Here is a 19614-nt window from a genome sequence, read left to right as displayed (position 1 = left end):
TTGGCTGCAGTGGTGCAGGGCTTTACAGGCCTTCCAGTTGTTTGGGGATGGGATTTTAATATGACCAGAAGCACAGAACTGGATAGATCGAGCGGCCCAGACAGAAGACAAGCTCTAGCGGCCAGGGAACTAGATGGGTTATTAATTAGTGAGGACCTCACAGATGTGTGGAGCAGCTTATACCCGGGACAAGGGGGTTTCACACACTACTCTGCCTTTCATAACATCCACACTCATATAGAGATATTGGCTAATCTCCTCCCGACTTTCCCCCCTAGTGCGCAACTGCCAGGTACTCCCTAGAACTCTCTCCGATCACTCCCCAGTTCTGATGACACTCACAACTCCACAGAAGATGATCCCTCCATTCACATGGAGATTCACGCCTTACTCACTACAAGACACACAATTCAGAGAGGAACTACACACAGCGATAGAGACATTTTTTGACAATAATATTGGATCAGTGGATAGTTTCTCCACGGTTTGGGAAGCATTTAAAGTTTACATTAGGGGTGAGGTTATGAGTAAACACTCGGGGGTGCTCCGCTCCATTCGACAACGGCTGACTTCTCTGGAGCGACAGGTGGCGGACTGCGAGGGACGACTGCTAGTTAGTGACTCAGAGGACACACGGGAAGAGCTTAGGAAGCTAGTAGCTGTAGGAGAGTAGGGTCTGCTATCCTATGGTCACCCCAAATTTTTGCTTTTTGCTTCACTGGTTTATGACTTAATGTGGCTGTGGGCCTGCTAATCAGACCCACAGCCTGCTGTTCTCTCTCTAAATTACTGCCAATGCACTTTAGGTGCATTACGAAGTGGAACTGGTTCACCTTATTGGCCCCTGTAACAGTGTACCCTAGGTACCCAGGGCATAGGTGTTTCCAAGGCCTACCAGGGGCTGCAGCATGTATTGTGCCACCCCTGGCCTGGCCTCCATATTTGACACAACTGGCTGATCACTCAGCTGGGGTAAGTTGGTGTAATCACCTCTTACTTAGATATAGTATCCCTATATCTAACCCTAAACTGGACACATATGTTCCTACCAGCCACTCCTATGGAAGGCCTCATCAATCCTGGAGGCATAGTGCTTGGAAATATGTGAGATGGTGCTCTAGCATGAGCTGAGCCCGTCTGCAGCTGTCGGGAACCACTCCCTAAGGTGTTCCGGGATATTGCCATACCATATACTCTTAAGTGCATTATAATCCTCGCGGTTAAATGCTATCTTTGGTTTGGCTTTATCAAAACATGTTGAGTAAGGTGTCATACGAATTGGAAAACTATCCCCTCGACAGTTCTGTCGACGGGGATAGCATTCCACCCTTCTAGAGGGACACGACATGTGTGTAGCCTTAACCCCGGTTAAAGTTAACCAGAGCCTCATCATCACAAAATGGATGCTGCCACCACAGACACGAGTCTGACCTCCTGCTGCTGGGAGTCCTTCCAGCGAGGGAGGCTTGGACAAAGGGTTTCCTGCCTTGGGAGGTGCGAGCACCACCCCAGACAGGGTTTTGTGTATTGGGTAGGACAGGGCTGAATAGATTGAGACATGCCCGGGGCACACAAGGTGTCCCCGTGCATAAGCCAGTCCAAACCGGTCCTGGGACTTTCCAGACCCAGGCCTGGCGAGGAGCTGGACAAAGGAAAGGGGGTGTAACCGCCCCCTTCCTGGTTCCTCCCAGAGGAGGGACCTAGTAGGTGATCCACCCCTCAGATTGGGAATAAGAGTGGGAGCAGTGCCATTGCACAGCAGATCATCCTGAATCAACTTGAAACAAAGAAGAAGACTGGACTTCGACATTCTGCTGCTCAGAAGACTGAAGAGAATCTCCCTTGTGGCCTAGGAGTGGCCACCCTGTGAATACAGGTACCAACCAGCAACTCGATGTCTGCTTTTCCGCCGCCTCCCGCCGGAGCCCGAGCCCAGAGCCCGACAAGAACCAGACTCCCAGACCTCTCACAGCCCGATCCACAGACCCTGCAAAGAAGGGACCCGTGGAGGCACCGAGTGACATGGGACCGGACCTCTTGGAAGACACTCGAAAAGCTGACTGCGCAGCATCTGAGGCATCCTCGACGTTGTGCTTTGGGGACTGAGAACCCCCACCACCGAGCAGCCCTTGCACCGAAGAAGAGCCCTCCAGCATCTCCACGATCTGCGTGGGGCCCTTTTGCATTGTGCCACTCGACGCGCCATCCCGGACACTAGCCACGTGGTCAGCGGCCATCTTGGCGTGGAAACTGACAAACTACACAGCGGGTCTGGTTGCTCCAGATTTGCCCAAGCTCCTGTGAAAAGGAGCACTCGCTCTGACCTTGCTGGTCCGAGTGTTAAGCATCTTTTGATTCCTGCGTGGCTTGCATTAGCCAAGGCCTGTTTGCTCCGATCAGGTCGCCGACACCGCCAACAGCGAGAAGCCTGCGTGGGACAGCTCGTGACCGACTCCTGGACGTCCTCGACCCCCGGTGTCCACCTGGCTGCAGAGAGAAGCTACACATCAACGCCTGTTTGCACCCGACATCGCCTGGTTCCAATCTGGTTCCACGGTAGTCACTGGCTAGTGACTTTCAACATTGTCCCCTCTGCTTTCAGGTCTTCACATCTTCAGTTCCACCCTTGGATCCACCGGAACTCTTCAGGTCGAGCCGCCTGCAGCATCGTCAGCTCCAAGCACCATCGACCAGCGTGACGAAACCCGACACTACTTCGACCCTGTGCACCCGCTTCCTGTGGGTGAGGTAACTCAGCTCCACCAGTGTTCCTACACTGGTACATATCTCAAGGGCCTGTGTCTTAAGTTTCAGCGTTCTAGGTCACTCGGAAGGTTCCGAACTATCTAACTTTGTACTTTTTACGCACCGTAGACTTTACATTGGAAAGTGCGTGCACTTTAGACACTGCACCCGAGTCCCGCGGGCCTTTCCCGACTTAGTCACTGCTAGTCTCGAATAGCTCCAGCGATTCCCAAGGCCCTAGGCCTGTTCCCGTTCTAATTGGTATCTCTTATACTACTTTCTTAGTATATGGTTTAGGTGGCCCCTAGGGCTCATCCATATTGTGCAACTTTTGTGTATTTTAAACTGTCTTGTGATTTAACGCGTGTGCTTCTGTGCTCATAAAGAGTCCAGGGGATTTTATAGTTAATAAATCAATATATATTTTCAATATATATCTGTGTGGTGTCCTTTCATTTGGTATTCAAGGGGGTTGTGTATGGTAATACAGCTGGCTTCACATGCCTTTCAGAGTTTAGCCTAAGACTGCTTGGTCCACGTTACCACTAGGATAACTGGTCTACAAGGTTGAATTACAACCAATCATCATAAGGGTTGCTTGGCATGGTACAAAGTGATCACTAGAATTAGTGAGCATTATATACCAGGCCAACTTCTCACATTGGTGAGCAGCGGATTGGGATCTGAGCTTGCTGTTGTTTTACCATTACAATCTTTGAGATTATCATTTGAAAGATCATACAGGTACCTGCTAGGTACATATAAAACAAGACTAGTATACTTAAGTTCTACTGAACTTAGTTTTTGTAGAGCAAACGGAGTAGCACACCCTGACTACAACTACTAGATAGGTTTAGTAGGTAAACACCAGTGTAGGTAGATTGCAACACATCCACCCACACTAGAGCAATGTCTGGAGCAGAGGGTTCCACTGGGAACATCCCTGTTGAGAGTGACCCTCCAAGGGCACCATCCAAATTTGCTATTTTCTCCTTTAAGGAACTAAGACAGCTTTGTGTCTTAAGGGGTCTGAAGACAGGGCCTTCCCCTACTACAGACCACCTAAGAGAGCTCTTAGACCAGTCTGAGACTCTAAAGCCCTCTAAGGCAGACCCCACTGGGAATGCTGATGGAGGCCATCCTTCAGAGGATGACACTGTAGACACCCCTGTCCCTATCATCCTGGTAGGTGAGGAAGCCCCCATCACTGGAGCTCCTCAGGTAGATGAGGAGGAAGAGGAAGAGGAAGAAGAGACAGAAGGGGGGAGCAGTGAGTCAGATGATGACAGAAATAGTCAGGTGCTGGTCAGTAGACTGAACCAGGCTAACTTAAGCCTATTTGGGACTGAATCTGGTAACAACCCATTCAGACCCCCAGGTGGACTTAACCAGAAGCCTAGGAGGAGAAGGACTCACTCAGGTGACTCTAGCAACTCCCATGCTTCTAGAGGTTCTCATGGTCACTCCAGAAGGGAGATGACTAGCCCTCAGAGAAGAGAACATGAGGCCAAAATGAGAGAGGCTGAATTGAGGATCCAGAGACAAGAGTTAGAGGTTGTCCTGGCCCAAGAGAAACTTGCTAGAGCAAGACAGCCTAGAGAGGGTGGGGTAATAGAACCCACTGGTGGCAGCAATATCCACAAGGATAAAGACAGGTCTTTTGATAACAGAAACCTGAGTAAGATTGTGCCCCCCTACAAAGCTGGGGATGATATCCATAAATGGATCACTGCAATGGAGAGAGCCTGCAGAGTACAGCAGATCCCTCAGGAGCAGTGGGCAGCAATCTTGTGGCTCTCCTTTGAAGGTAGAGGCCGAGACAGACTCCTCACAGTTAGTGATGGGGATTCTAGAAACTACCTGGTCCTGAAGAGTGCTCTGATTGATGGGTTAGGCTTAACCACTGAACAGTACAGGTTAATGTTCAGAGATACCCAGAAGACACAGACTCAGGACTGGTCTGAATTTGTTGAGTGTGCCACTAAGGCTCTGGAGGGATGGTTGCTGGGAAGCAAGGCTACAGACTATGAAGGATTGTATAATTTGCTGATGAGAGAACAAATTTTAAATAATTGTCAGAACCAGCAGTTGCATCAACATTTGGTTGACTCAGATTTTACCTCTCCCCAAGAATTGGGAAAGAGGGCAGATAAATGGGTAAGAACCAGAGTTAAGCAAAAGAACCAGAACCAGAACCAGGGTGGTGACCAGAAGAGAACAGACCAGAAGGGTGGGGAGCAGAAAGCTAAAGACCAGAAGTCTTCAACAGGGCCCCAAAATGATACAGAGGGTGGGTCCCAAACTTCCAAGAAGAAGAAGAAAAAAGGTCGGAAGAAACCCTGGTGTAAAACTTGTAAAAACACCTCTCACTGGACAAGTGAGTGTAAAAAGGGTGGAGCCCCCAGCCCTGCAGCCCCTAAGGCAACTGCACCCACTAGTACAGCTAGCAGTGCTGGTCCACAAACCAAGGGGGTAGTGGGCATCACCTTGGGAACTGAAGGAGATTCTGACCTAGTCAGAACCCTTACACAGGCTGTTCTGATTTGTGAAGGGGACATAGATTTGACCCCTGACACCAGTCCCAGTAACCTGGGCAAATACAGACAGACGCCTTTGATTAATAACAAAGTGGCTCAAGCTTACAGGGACACATGTGCCAGTGTCACAATGGTGACACCTAACTTTGTGGACCCTGGACAATACATGCCAGGTGATAATTACCTGGTGACCAATGCCAGCAATGTCACTACTACCCATAGTGTGGCACTTGTTAACTTTTCCTGGGGAGGGGTAACTGGCCTAAAAAGAGTTGTGGTTAGTGCTGATCTCCCAGTAGAGTGTTTGTTGGGCAATGACCTGGAGAACTCTCTATGGTCAGAAGTTGAGTACAGGACTCATGCAGAGATGTTAGGGATATCATCACATGTCCTTGCTGTGACCAGGTCACAGGCCAAAAAGTGCCTCTCTGAACCTCAGGTCTTGGATCCTGGAACAATGGACCAAGCACCTTCCAAGAAGAAGAACAGGAGGGTTAAGGATGTGCCTTCCCAACTGCCTGCAAGTGAGGATCAAGCTTCACGGGAAGCTGGTCTTGAGACCCCTGAAGGAACTGTCTCTGAAGAACTTAAACCTGATCAGGTTGAGTTTCTGGGGACAGGGGGACCTTCTAGGGCAGACTTGGGGCAGGCTCAGTTAACCTGTCCTTCTCTTGAACCCCTCAGACAGCAGGCTGCTGCTGAGGCTGCTGGGAATGCTCAAGGTGCCCATAAAGTTTATTGGGATGAAGGACTCCTTTACACAGAGAGTAGAGACCCCAAGCCTGGTGCAACCAGGAGGTTGGTTATACCTCTGCAATTTAGGGGTTTCCTTCTCACTTTAGCCCATGATATTCCTTTAGCAGGACACTTAGGCCAGAATAAGACCTGGGACAGGCTTGTCCCTCACTTTCACTGGCCTCACATGTCTGAAGACACCAAGGAGTTTTGTCGCTCCTGTGAAACCTGCCAAGCCAGTGGTAAAGTGGGTGGAACCACAAAGGCCCCCCTAATACCACTACCTGTGGTGGGGGTTCCCTTTGAAAGAGTGGGGATTGATATTGTAGGTCCAATGGATCCCCCTACAGCATCTGGGCACAGATTCATACTGGTGGTGGTGGACCATGCCACCAGGTACCCAGAGGCAATTCCACTTAGGACCACAATAGCTCCTGTTGTGGCCAGGGCCTTACTTGGAGTTTTCTCCAGAGTGGGGTTTCCTAAGGAGGTAATATCTGACAGAGGTGCCAACTTCATGTCAGGATATTTGACAGCTATGTGGAAGGAATGTGGTGTTAACTACAAATTCACCACTCCTTATCATCCACAATGTAATGGGCTTGTTGAGAGATTTAACAAGACCCTAAAGGGCATGATCAAAGGATTACCTGAAAAGCTCAGGCGAAGATGGGACATCCTACTGCCCTGCCTTTGGTTTGCTTACAGAGAGGTCCCTCAAAAGGGGGTTGGCTTCAGCCCCTTTGAATTGTTGTTTGGGCACCCTGTAAGAGGACCCCTGTGTCTGGTGAAGGAAGGATGGGAGTTACCTCTCAAAAAGCCTAAGCAAGACATAGTGGACTATGTACTTGGTCTCCGCTCCAGGATGGCAGAGTACATGGAAAAGGCATCCAAAAACCTTGAGGCTAGCCAAGAATTACAGAAAGCTTGGAATGACCAAAGGGCTGTCCTGGTTGAGTTTCAACCTGACTACAACACATACAGTTATGGGGGACCCTAGGGCTAACTTAGTGACCAGTGACCAGCTCTGAGTACATGCCCTATCAAATATTCATCACAAAAAGGGTATCAGAGGGTCAAAATTTCTACAAGTGATTATTGGAGATAACGGTAGTGAGTTATTACCACTAGCCATACAACAGATCTTCTTAGTGAAAATAACAAGAACCAGGTCAGTGTCTGGTCTCTAACACCCATCAGTCACCACTCGGAACCGCCCTTCATCATTTGGGGCTCCGAGGACCAACACAGCACCTGGTCTAATCTCTATCAGGAAGGGGCTGACCTTCCTAAAGGCAGGGCGGGGTCGCTTTCAGTTGGATAGATTATGTATGAGTGATGTAACTGACGGGGTGAAAAGTGCAGTGCAAAAAACAGTGTGATATCAAAGGGTAAAGATAAAGTGAATAAAATTGGTTTAGGAAGCAAAAAAAAACGCCAATATTAAAAATAGCCAAGACAGGGAAAAATGTATAAACTGTCTAGTCGTGGAACGTGGTCAACATGTTTCAGCAAATAATGGCCAAGTGGCCTTGCTTTCTTCAGGACCTTGAAATGACGCTACTGCAAACTAAAAAACCCCAAAGTGTAAAGAAGTGTTTTTTATAAAATTTTTGAACAACTTAGATACTGATATATATGTCACCTGGACCTCCTAGGTGTACTTGTTCCGTATCTTCTCACAATTTCAGTTGTTCACTGAAAGAAGTCAAAGAAATATATAGCATGAGTACATCACGCACAACTTATCCCCCAAAAAAACCTTGTTTGTATCACCATGGGTAAATATCAACATTAGTGAAGCCTATATATAAAACTGAGGCCAAATGCACTGTATATACTAATGCCTTCCAGTCTTTTTAGAACTTGAAAACTTTTCAAATTTCACGTGCTACATCTTACCTGATTTGTAAGAAGTAGAGACCTCACCCCACCTGGCTGCGGCTCAGGACATAGGTGAAGCACCGCTCTGTTGAGGTGAATGAATTCAAAACATTGAGTCGTCCACCATAGACGTGTTAACACACAACAAAGGTATAGTTATTGCCGAAAATTTCTGTTAAAGATGTTAAAAAAATGCTTCATTTAATATCATGATATGATGTTAGTAGGTATGAGGATTTCGTGACCTCGTCACTTTTAATGTGCTAGCATGGTAAGTAGAGCGATATTGGTGTCATTATATCAGCTCTTCACAGCCTGCTGCCTGAACCCATTAAGCTGATGTGCCCAAAAGGATCTATAGGAATATGGCGTGATAGGGACCCCGCCTCTCGAACCTGGCAGCGGAGAGTGTGTGCCCAAGAGCGATATTGATGTCATTATATCAGCTCCTCACAGTCTGTTGCCTGAACCCATTAAGCTGATGTGCCCAAAAGGATCTATAGAAATATGGCGTGATAGGAACCCCGCCTCTCGAAACCAGCAGCGGAGGGTATGTGCCCAAGAAAGTTTCACGCTACTGCCGGATAAGATAAAAGAAAAGAAAACGTTAGCGGGGACCCTACCTCTCCGTCGGTACTCCAACGCAGCATCTGTGCCATCTGGGGAGGTGCCGGCGGTCTGTTTGCTTGCAGTTTATTACATGTTGCTCATGATAGGCTGAGGCCATCACGTGATGCGCGAACAAGCCTCGTCACGCGGTGATAGTGTAACGAGTGCTTCGATTGGTCGAGCCCTGAGGGGATTTGACCAATCGCGCTCACACCGCTCGTAGTCATGGCAATAATTTGTAAATACACGGCGGTATTGAAAAACTTTAGTGGAAATGGCGCTACAGTGTTTAACGCGCTATGTTCAATAGATCAAATGTAGCTATAAGTGAAATAAATGCTCAGCAAGAGGCCCACTCGGTCATAGAGCAATAGAGACCTGAAAGATGTTGGTAAACCCACCTCACTGAGACTGATAAAACCTGATCATAACATCCTCGTGGGTTATATTGCATACTGAAGTGACACCACATTCACAGGAATGGTCCCATTGGTCATTAGTGTGTTGTTGGTCATCAAGATAGACATTAGTCAGGTAGTGATTTCAAAACGAGGACCAAGGTATGTCATCATTTAGCCCTCTTTGATCAGTACCAAGTTTTAAAACCCATTTCTGTTCTTTCACTAGCAGAAAATTTCCCACATTCGTGACGTGTGATGGAATGAACGGTTTCTCCAAGACCGTCCATTTAAATGAAGTGGGTGAGTGATTCAAGGTAATAAAGTGGGTGGTAAGTCTAGTAGCCTGCCTTTTACAGTTGTTGGTACTTCTGTGTTCAGACAGCCTCACCTTGATCTTTCGAGTGGTCATCCCCACGTATCTGAGTCCGCAGGGGCAGGTGATCAAATAAATCAATTTGTCGCTGTTGCAGTTGGTGAATCTCACTTGTCTCCAGGGCCTGGACGTGCCAATATCGATTTCTGTAGTTTTTGACGTCTGTGCACATGATTGGCATGTGCCACATGGATGGTGGCCAGATACTGGAGGCAAGTCCCATAGGGTACCCACTGTTCTAGGTGTTTCCTCTTGTGGTCTGGTGTGGACCATTCTATCTCTCAGGTTAGGTCCTCTCTTGAAGGAGAACAACGGCTGTTGGATAGAATGGGGTCCTGAATTCAGAATGGACCAACGTTTTTTCACAGCTTTCTTGATGCTGTTGGATAATGTACCAAAAGTATGTACAAAAGTAAGCCTTTCCAGAGGTTCTTTTGGAGTTGGTGGTTTCAATAATGCTGCTCGATTGTTGTTACTTGCCCGCTTCATAGCACGATGTACCAGACGGGGAGGGTATTTCCTTTTGACAAGCTGAGTCTTAAGAGCGGCTGAGTGTGTTTCAAAAGCTGTGCCAGTAGAGCAATTTCTTTGTACCCGTAAAAATTGCCTGAAAGGCAGAATATCCCGTAATGATTTGGGATGATGGCTGTCGTACATCAGGAGGGAATTTCTGGACATAGGCTTCCTATACAGTTCTGACTGTAATCCAGTAGTTGTAGCCTTAATCATAAGGTCGAGGAAAGCCAAACTGTTGCCACCAATTTCTATGGTAAAGCGCAAAAAAGCATTTCTGCTGTTCAACCATCCAAGAAAATCCTGACAACTAGATCTGGAACCTCGCCATACCACCAATATATCGTCGATATATCGTATCCAGATTTTTATCTGCTCGAAATATGGATTGGACTCGGTCAGGACATGTCGTTGCTCGAAAGAGTGTACATACAGGTTTGCCAGGCTGGGAGCATAAACGCTCCCCATGCTGGTTCCTGACACTTGTAAATATGTGTTGTCTTCAAACTTAAAAAAGTTCTTCTTTATTGCTAAAGTAGCACAGGCCATGATGAAATGAACCGGAGTGATGGTATCTAACTCGTTTGTGTCAAGCAAAGAATGGATGACTTCAAGGGTTTCATCCTGAGGTATGGAGGTATATAAGGCCTCTACATCAAACAAGATGTATATAAGGCCTCTACATCAAACGAGACCAAAAGGTCAACTGACCTTTTGGTCTCGTTTGATGTAGAGGCCTTATATACCTCCATACCTCAGGATGAAACCCCTGAAGTCATCCATTCTTTGCTTGACACAAACGAGTTAGATACCATCACTCCGGTTCATTTCATCATGGCCTGTGCTACTTTAGCAATGAAGAAGAACTTTTTAAAGTTTGAAACCAACACATATTTACAAGTGTCAGGAACCAGCATGGGGAGCGTTTATGCTCCCAGCCTGGCAAACCTGTATGTACACTCTTTCGAGCAACGACATGTCCTGACCGAGTCCAATCCATACTTCGAGCAGATAAAAATCTGGAAACGATATATCGACGATATATTGGTGGTATGGCGAGGTTCCAGATCTAGTTGTCAGGATTTTCTTGGATGGTTGTGAAGGACTGGGTTCTTTTGGACCCAGCGGTGCCAGGGCACAACACCTGAAACCTTCGTGGGTAACCTGCTCCGGCGTACAAGTCACAGAGACACGGGACACTTCCTTCGGCGTCAAAGATTCAAGGTTTATTTACTGCAGGGAACACAGAAGTCACAGGAAGTACATCGAGTGTAGTTCGGGGAGACTGCTTCAAATTGGTTCTGTGGATCGCTCCTTTTATACAGTTTTTACCCATAGAATAACATGATACACAAAAGTTTACAACCCGGTTCCCACATTTAGCTCCCAGAGGGGTCGCTTTGGTCACTTTGAAACACACAAGGTCCGGAACATAAGTGCGGAAACATTTGGCGGTTCCCAACTGTAAAAACCCATCTTCCCACCATTAACAAATTCCAATCAGCAGTAAAGTAGATCGAAATAGGAGCGAAAACAGGTGCAGAGGAAGACGGAGACAGTAGGGAGATCGGAAAGGGTGTAAAAGGGGAGGTAACGGGAAACACGAGATACAGGCATCAAAGGGACGTGCCTAATGAGATGCACGGCTTGAGACAATAAGCCCGTGCGGCAAGATGAGCCTCGAGCGGCGCCATCTGCCTTACAGCAGCAACCCCCCCGTCATAAAGACACTTACAAAGAACATGTGTCTTCCGCAAATATCTTGAGAGTCCCAGGGTCGCGAAGCGGACAGCGTCCGTTCGCTGACTACTTGAGGGCAAGAGACAAAATGGATGCCGTATCTAAGATGGAACCCGTGGGTACAGATGAAAAACCCACATAACAAACGAACGGTTTAAGTTAGCACAGCGAAACTGCGCAAACTTACTAAACTCGTCATTTGCGGTTCGTAGATACCAGACTCGACCATATTCGTGCGAGTCGAAAACACCACTTACAATTGTCACGGAACCTCAGACGCTCCTTTTGCCCTCATGTAGGCAAGCACTAGTCGGAATCATATTCGATATTCATCAGACCATCAAGATGTCGTTGTAGCATAGCTCTGTCCAATCGAGTCCCCTTGGTAACAGACGGTTGTCTCATACACGTTGTAGCACAGAGGCCACATAAGGCAGGACCACACTGCACACAAAGGCAACACGTGAACAGGAACACTACCACAACTCCGATGATCATCAGAATCTTCCAACCCAAGTCGATATCAGGCCCCAAAACCATCCAAGTAGCGTCCAATCCCCTACATCCACGTGTATGGATTCGGAGATCTTATGCAACTTCGAGATGGCTTGATAGACAGTAGGAGCATTATCTGGAATGAAAATGCAGCAGCTCGAATGGATCACCCTACATACCCCACCGCGATCTGCTAAGACGACATCTAAAACCATACGGTTTTGTAACGTCATAAGTCTCTCCGCCTGAAGTTCTGTGGTGATATTACCAAGGGCACTGGCAGTAATATTAGCTGTCGATTCTACCACTCGAGTCAACTGTCTCAGGTTCCTACTATTAACCATAGGTCCCCAAAACGGGAGGAAACCCTTGAAAAAGTCTCCTGCCTCTTGACCGGCAGTGTCCTCTTCGCTAATTACGCCTCGTACAACTCTAGTCTTATGGTAATCGGCATCTACAGTGAACGTCGGAGGCAACATATTTGCAATAAAACATGAGCCCATGAAGTCTGCGGGCAACCATGTGTATGCACGATCATAACAGATGAAGTATGTACCCTTGGCAGCCAGAAACACAGGGGACGAGAACATTGGCAGAACGTAACTTTCAGTGCAAGCACTTGCTCCAGGTAGGGCTTGCGAACCACGACCCACAAGACAAAGATTACCAGTGTGGGGTACGACCCATATTGGAGGCGAGCTTTTAAGCTGCTTTTCATTAGTGAACATACTATATTCCCCTCTACTTAGGACCCTATAGGCTTGTACCTCCTCTTTAGGGATAAGAAAAGGATCATGGATCTCATCTTCCATATCCTCTATTGCCATCGATAGCAGCCTCTGATACGAGGTAGGACCAGAGTTGGGGGAACGTTGTTCTTGAATGGGGTGGAAACCCAGTGTGCTTCGAAACATTGTTTGGAATGCTCGAGCTGACCCTTGGGAACTATACGGTAACACCAGATATGGAATTCCCTTACCCGCAGTATGTGGCATCAACCCACACACCCAACAATTAGTAGTGTTAACCACTAACTGATGCTGATGGAGGAGCTGAATAAAGGAATTGTTGCGGAATTCTACACGTCTAGCCTGCTCGTGTTCCGGTAACATGTGAAAGGAATGGGGAGAAACAGTAGAGGTAAGATTAGGGTAAGGAGTAGGAGTAGGTGTAGAAGGTAGAAAGTAAGACATAGTGTAATACACCCCACCCGCCAATAATGCAGAAGCAGTCAAAAACAATACAAACAACTGAAATATGAAACATTTGGTACGACTGAGTTGCTGCAGCTTGACTCTGTACGCCTGAGCTCCTTCCATATCATTCAGCTTCGAAAATGCCATTCCCTACGACCGTCCGCAACGTTTCTTGACGCACTTCGTTCTGTGCAGCAATAGTCAATCCCCAGGAGTTCCTAGGAACCGACGGTCTTTAACCTAGCGTCAAGACCTACTGTCCAGAAGGAAGTACGCGCGCGGCCCTACGGCCTTCAATACACAATATGTATATATATTAGCACAATATCTCTCAGCTGTGGAAGTAAAAAGATACAAGGAAGGAAGCTTGATATATGTACAAAAAAATTTCAATGATACGAATGTTCAAAATTGATCATGGGAAACGAGGATATTGCAGTTATCAATTTCAGCAAAGCAAGAAAATTTTATTTGTCCTTAGTGTGAGATCGCAAAGAATATCGATGTTTCCCGGGACGTGTCTGCTCGTCGAACAAAGGATCCGTTGAAGAGACAGCGTCCTGCTGATCAGTTGGTTGATCTGGTCTTGAGTCTTTTGCTGACAAGTGTTCAACAGTGGCTTTCTGCTGCGCTGAGGATTCTCCAACAAGCTGTGCGTCACTGAAAGGCACAAACGCCGGCAATGTTTCTGTTTCTGTTGACGCAATGCCTTTCCTTACCCACGGGTCTGCCGGCAAAGGAATAGGGACTCGCTTACAATGGGTAGCATGTACCCAATTTTTCCGCCCCTCAAGACGAACGGCAGTCCTCGTGGTCAGGAGTACCTGGAAAGGTCCGGTAAATCTAGGGTCCAGATTATTCTTTCGTGAAAAGTTGCGTGTAACCACCCAGTCTCCGGGCTGGAGCTGGTGGCCTGGACCCTCCGTCTGCGTTGGCAATGCGTCGTAAACCTGTTGGTGAATTAACCTCAGTTTAGCAGTCAAGTCATGTAAGTAGTCAATCAACATCGGATACTCAAGATCAGAGAATATTCCTGGCCTAGGAACCCCCCACACATTCGCAGGACGGCCGAACACTATCTCATAGGGACTAAGCCCTATTCGGGAGTGTACAGTCGCCCTAGTTGACAGTAGTGCTAGAGGCAAAGCATCAGGCCACGAAAGTCCAGTCGTAGCCTGAATCTTCGCTAGTTTTAGTTTAAGGGTACCATTGTACCCCTCAACTAATCCAGCTGACTGGGGATGATTGGCGCTGTGGAATTTCTGATTTATTCCAAGGCCCTTACACACACTCTTCATTACACTTCCAACAAACTCACTTCCGTTATCTGACCACACGACTCTAGGCATTCCATACCGAGGAAAATATTCCTTCAGTAGGATTTTCGCAGTAGACAAAGCAGTATTGTCTCTGAGGGGATAGGCCTCAATCCATCGGGAGAATGCGCAAACCACAACTAAAACGTATTTCAGGTTATTGCATCGCTCCATATGGATGAAGTCCAATTGGATCACCTCAAAGGGATACGAAGGAGGAGCAAAACTGCCAGGGGGAGTTGGGGTTCCTTTGCCAGGATTGTACATTATGCACACCATACAATTCTTCACCAAACGTTCAGCACATTTCGTAATTCCATCATTCTTCCACACAGCAGCCAGCAACTTGCAAATGCCTTTCGCGCTAATATGTGCTAACCCATGTGCCATTGTCACAACGGCCAGCACATACGCATCCGGCAACATCCATCTTTTCTGATCTGACAAATCAATCCAACAACCATTCGCATCCAACTTTCCCGTACTTTCTTTCCACTTCGTCTTTTCAGTCTCAGTGGCCTCATTCTGAATTGCTTTCACACTCTCTATAGTATCCTCACACATACTCGATTCTGCAGGCCACCTAACCGAACTCGTCACATACATTCGAGTGCTAAGGTTCCGGGCAGTCTCCTTAGCAATCTCATCTGCAAACGCATTTCCACGACCAACATCATCCATCACTTTACGATGCGCACTACACTTAACAATTGCAACCTGTGCAGGCAAAGTCAATGCATCCAAAAGATCGTTCACAAGCTGGCCATGCTGTATTTTCGTGCCATGCGACGTCAAGAAACCACGCTCTCGCCACAATCGTCCAAAACTATGCGCTACACCGAAAGCGTACTGGCTATCGGTGTACACATTCACGCGTTTACCTTTTGCTAACACACATGCTCTAGTAAGAGCGATCAGCTCTGCAGCTTGGGCAGAATTCTGATTCAATCTTGCAGTCTCAACAACAGTATTCAAGGTTACAACAGCATAAGCAGTAGTCACATCGCCATTCGGCAACTTAAAACATGACCCATCCACATACAGAGTGCCATCCGGATCTTCCAATGGGGTGTTTTTAAGGTCCACTCGACCTTTCGTTTCCTCTTCCGTCCGCAAGTAACAGTCATGTTCTGCTACTTCATCTGACTCTGCACTAATTGGTAACAAAGTTGCCGGGTTTAGGACATTACAACGTTTTATCTGAATATGGCTTGCCAAGAGCGTCAATTCGTACCCAGACAACCTCGCACTCGTCAAGTGCTGAGTTTTCGTACGATTCAACAGAGTATCAACTGCATGCGGAACCATCACCGTAAGCATATTATCCATGACCAATCCTGCTGATTGTCGGATGGAGACCGCAGCTGCCGCAGTTGCTCTCAAACAACTCGGCAATGCTCTAGCTACTGGGTCTAAGGTCGAGGAAAAATATGCACATGGACGTTGCTTACCACCAAAAGGTTGCGTTAAGACACTCAAAGCACAACCTTCCCTCTCGTGAACATATAGCGTAAACGGCTTACTGTAATCAGGGGTACCTAACACAGGAGCCGAACACAATGAATCACGTAATTCAGAAAAACTTTTCTGACATTCTTCCGTCCATGGTAAAGGAGTTGAAACATCCTTGCACGTAAGAGCCACCAATGGTTTCGCTAGCAATGAAAAATTAGGAATCCACTGCCTGCAGTACGACGTGATACCTAGAAAGGCACGCACATCTCTTTGGGTTTTTGGCACAGCCATTCGCGCAATCGCTGCAATTCTCTCTGGGGTCAATCTCCTTCCCTCCTTTGACAATAAGTGACCTAGATAGGTTACTTCTTGACAACAATATTGGAGTTTAGAAGGTGACACCTTGTGATTTAACTCACAGAGATGTTGCAGCAACGATACCGTAGCAATTTTGCAAATGTCCTGAGTATCGGCAGCCACCAATAAGTCGTCGACGTATTGGATTAAAGCCGCACCAACCGGCAACCTAAACGCATCCAGTTGACCCTTCAAGGCTTGACTGTAAATCGATGGACTTTCACAGTAGCCCTGAGGAGCGCGTTTGAACCGGAAGCTACGTCCACCGAGAGAGAAACCGAAAAGGTCCCTGCTCTCTTCGGCAATCGGGATGCTGAAAAACGCATTTTTCAAATCAATCACCGAAAACCATGATGCAGTAGCTGGAATCAGAGTCAGCAGCGCCGTGATGTCAGGCACAACAGGGAATTGAGGAACCACAATTTTATTTACCTCCCGTAAATCGATAACAAAACGATAAACAGGCGGTTTCGTAGGATCAGTACGTTTAAGAATGGGCAGTACAGGGCTGTTGCACACGTTTCCCCTAGTCTCTTCAATAACATCTTTCTCGATCAAATCATAGATGATCGCTAAAAAAGCTCGTTCACCATCAAGGGAGATACGGTATTGGGGAATACGTGGCAATCGCACATTAGCTTTCAACTGAACAACATAAGGGGAGATATCAAGTAGGCCCACGTCATTTGGACCCGTCGCCCACAAAGACGCAGGAAGAGAACTCAATTCCGGTGGAAGCTTATCGAGAGACAAATACATGGGAGAGACTACTCTCTCTCCTAACGTAAGCTTTACACCCGCAGGAGAACAATACAAAGTCGCATACAAACGTTTAAGCAAATCCAGACCCAAAAGATTTTCGCCACAACCAGTAGTCAAAATCAACGGAGCTTCTAGCTCACGTGGCCCAATTTGAAGGGGCAAAGGGCGCGAAACTGGATTGCTAACGGGGGCGCCAGAGAATCCAACGGAAACATTTGTTAAGCCAGACAAAGGTGCGCCAGGGAGTTTCGAATGCATGATAGAACTTTTCACCGCACCAGTGTCCAACAGAAAAGGCTCAACGACGCCCGATGTAGCAACTGCGACGTAAGGCCCTCTCTGATCAACCGGAACTGATACCACTCCCTCTCCTTGTCTTTGGCTGTCCTAGTAATTACTGTCGTCAGTTCCCTGATCGACGTAATAATCGTCTACATTGTACTGCGCAGATCGTCCTTGCGATGATCCACGTTGATCGAAACAATTATTAGAATTTGATGAATTGTCTGAGCGGTCGTTCTGAGCACCACGACCTCTACCACGTGATGCGTGCTGTGAACCACCACGGCCTCCTTTAGATGAATTACCACTATTACGTTCGTTTAAAGCAGGGCAATTGAATTTAATGTGTCCCTCCTGTCTACAATAAGCACATTGATTGTACCCTAACGAGGATCTTTGGAAAGAGGAATCATTACGCGACTGCGATCGATTCGATTGCGACTGTGATCTATTCTGCTGAGACGCATTCTGATTAGAACGTGGCGGATACGCTTGTTGTAACAACACTTTAGTTTTTAGCTCTTTCGTCTTTTTATCAGCACGGTCATTTTCTTCTTTCTCTCTATTCTCGTAATATTGTGCCGTAGCCAATATCTGAGCTGAGGTAGAAACGGCCCACGCACTTTCTGAATTCTTTAATTTATTGCTTAGATCGGGCAACAAGTTCGACACGAATTTATCCACAAACAACCGTTGTCCACCCTCAGTACCCATATCTTGCCCACTATGATCAATGAATGCTTCCTCAAACCTCGTAAAGAAGTCTGATACACTCTCATCTTTCTTCTGCTTACAGGCTGACAACTTGTCCCAATTGACTCTCATGGCTGGCATAAGCGTTTTCATTAATGTTATTATTCGCTGAGGAAGAGCAATAATCAATTGATCGGGTTTAGTAGCAGCCACTTGTCCAGCATCTGCCGCTGTAATGGCAGCCCAATCACCACCTAATTCATTTGCATGATCTTGGTGACGAATCTTAGCCTATACCGGTTGCGGTACGACGTTGCCAAACAACATGTCGATATCGGCAAGATTCATTACCGTAGCATCTACGAGCTGCGATAATTCTTTATAATACCCAGTAGGATTTTTACGAGGATCGGGCAAAGATTGTTTCACCTGAAGCACTTCCGATCGTTTCCATGGGAGGTGTATCCACACTCTCTCAAAATGCGCCAATACCGGTGGTTGAGCATTAGGATCAGCTGGTATCCAAACCGGCGGAACTTCACGCATAGGATATTGGCCAGACTCGTCTGGTTGTTTTTCAATATCCTCCAGAAATAGTGCATGAGGAATTGGAGCGGGACGAAGAGATAGCAACCGCTCAATAGCACGTCGAACATTAGTATCCACTATCAGTCCAGTTGCGAACTGAAGCCGAAGGTCGGACAGGGCGGTCAGCACCTCGTCAGGCGCATCGGCCGCTATCTGATCATGTAGGAACTTGCACATTTCGTCAAACACATATCTCTGAGTTGGTATGTTGAATTGACAAAACGTTTCGAGGACAACACGGGGTGGATTTCTCTGAGGATTCACCATCCAACCCATCGCCATATTATATAGCGCAACACGTTCTCTGTTTCCAGGAAGCCGACTACGTCTCTGAGGACCATCAGAACCAGCGGACCCATGAACAGGTCCGAGCGACTGAAAGAAGCTTGTCGCAAGGGGAGAATTACGATCACGGGTAGAGGGAGAAGAGTAAGACACAGGACTAACAAGAGAAGGAGTAGAAACAGTAGCAGCGACAGGGGTTAACAACACAGGAGCAGTAGCGGGAGCAGGAGTATGTGGAAGGGGAGGAGCAGTAGGAATAGAAACAGACAAAGGAGCAGGAACAGTTGGAAGAACGGGTGCAGGTTGAGGAACAGGTGGAGGAACAATAGGTGGAAGAACAGGTACGGCAGGGACCACAGGAGCTGCGGTACCCTGTACGTACGGAGGAGGCGACTTCATAAGATAGGACATTAAAGGATCCTCAACTGCCTCTTCCTTCTTATCCGACTCCGTAGGCAAAGCGGGATAGCATTTATCTATGGTCATACGCTGTAGTCTCTCAAACACTTCCTTATCCTTATCCTCCTTATCACGCTGGAACTGCTCAGCTTTCTTTACTATAGTAGTAACAGTATCTCGCTGACTACGTTTATTCTGTCTGATTTCTTTCTGTCGGGCTTCTTTGCGCCACAACCGAAAGGCATCAAA

The 19614-nt window shown here is 47.2% G+C and overlaps 1 protein-coding gene across 1 annotated transcript in view; it reads left to right on the top strand.

The window, feature by feature from the left end:
* The window catches only part of LOC147711652 (polyunsaturated fatty acid 5-lipoxygenase-like), a 977760-nt gene that overhangs the window by 59332 nt on the left and 898814 nt on the right, over positions 1-19614 (top strand). The gene's annotated exons all lie outside the window — the stretch shown is intronic.

This window comes from Lissotriton vulgaris, chromosome 5 (genome assembly GCF_964263255.1).
Source record: "Lissotriton vulgaris chromosome 5, aLisVul1.2, whole genome shotgun sequence".
NCBI lineage: Eukaryota > Metazoa > Chordata > Amphibia > Caudata > Salamandridae > Lissotriton > Lissotriton vulgaris.
The sequence above is the reverse complement of the archived record's forward strand: the minus strand, read 5'-3'. Positions and strand labels throughout refer to the sequence as shown.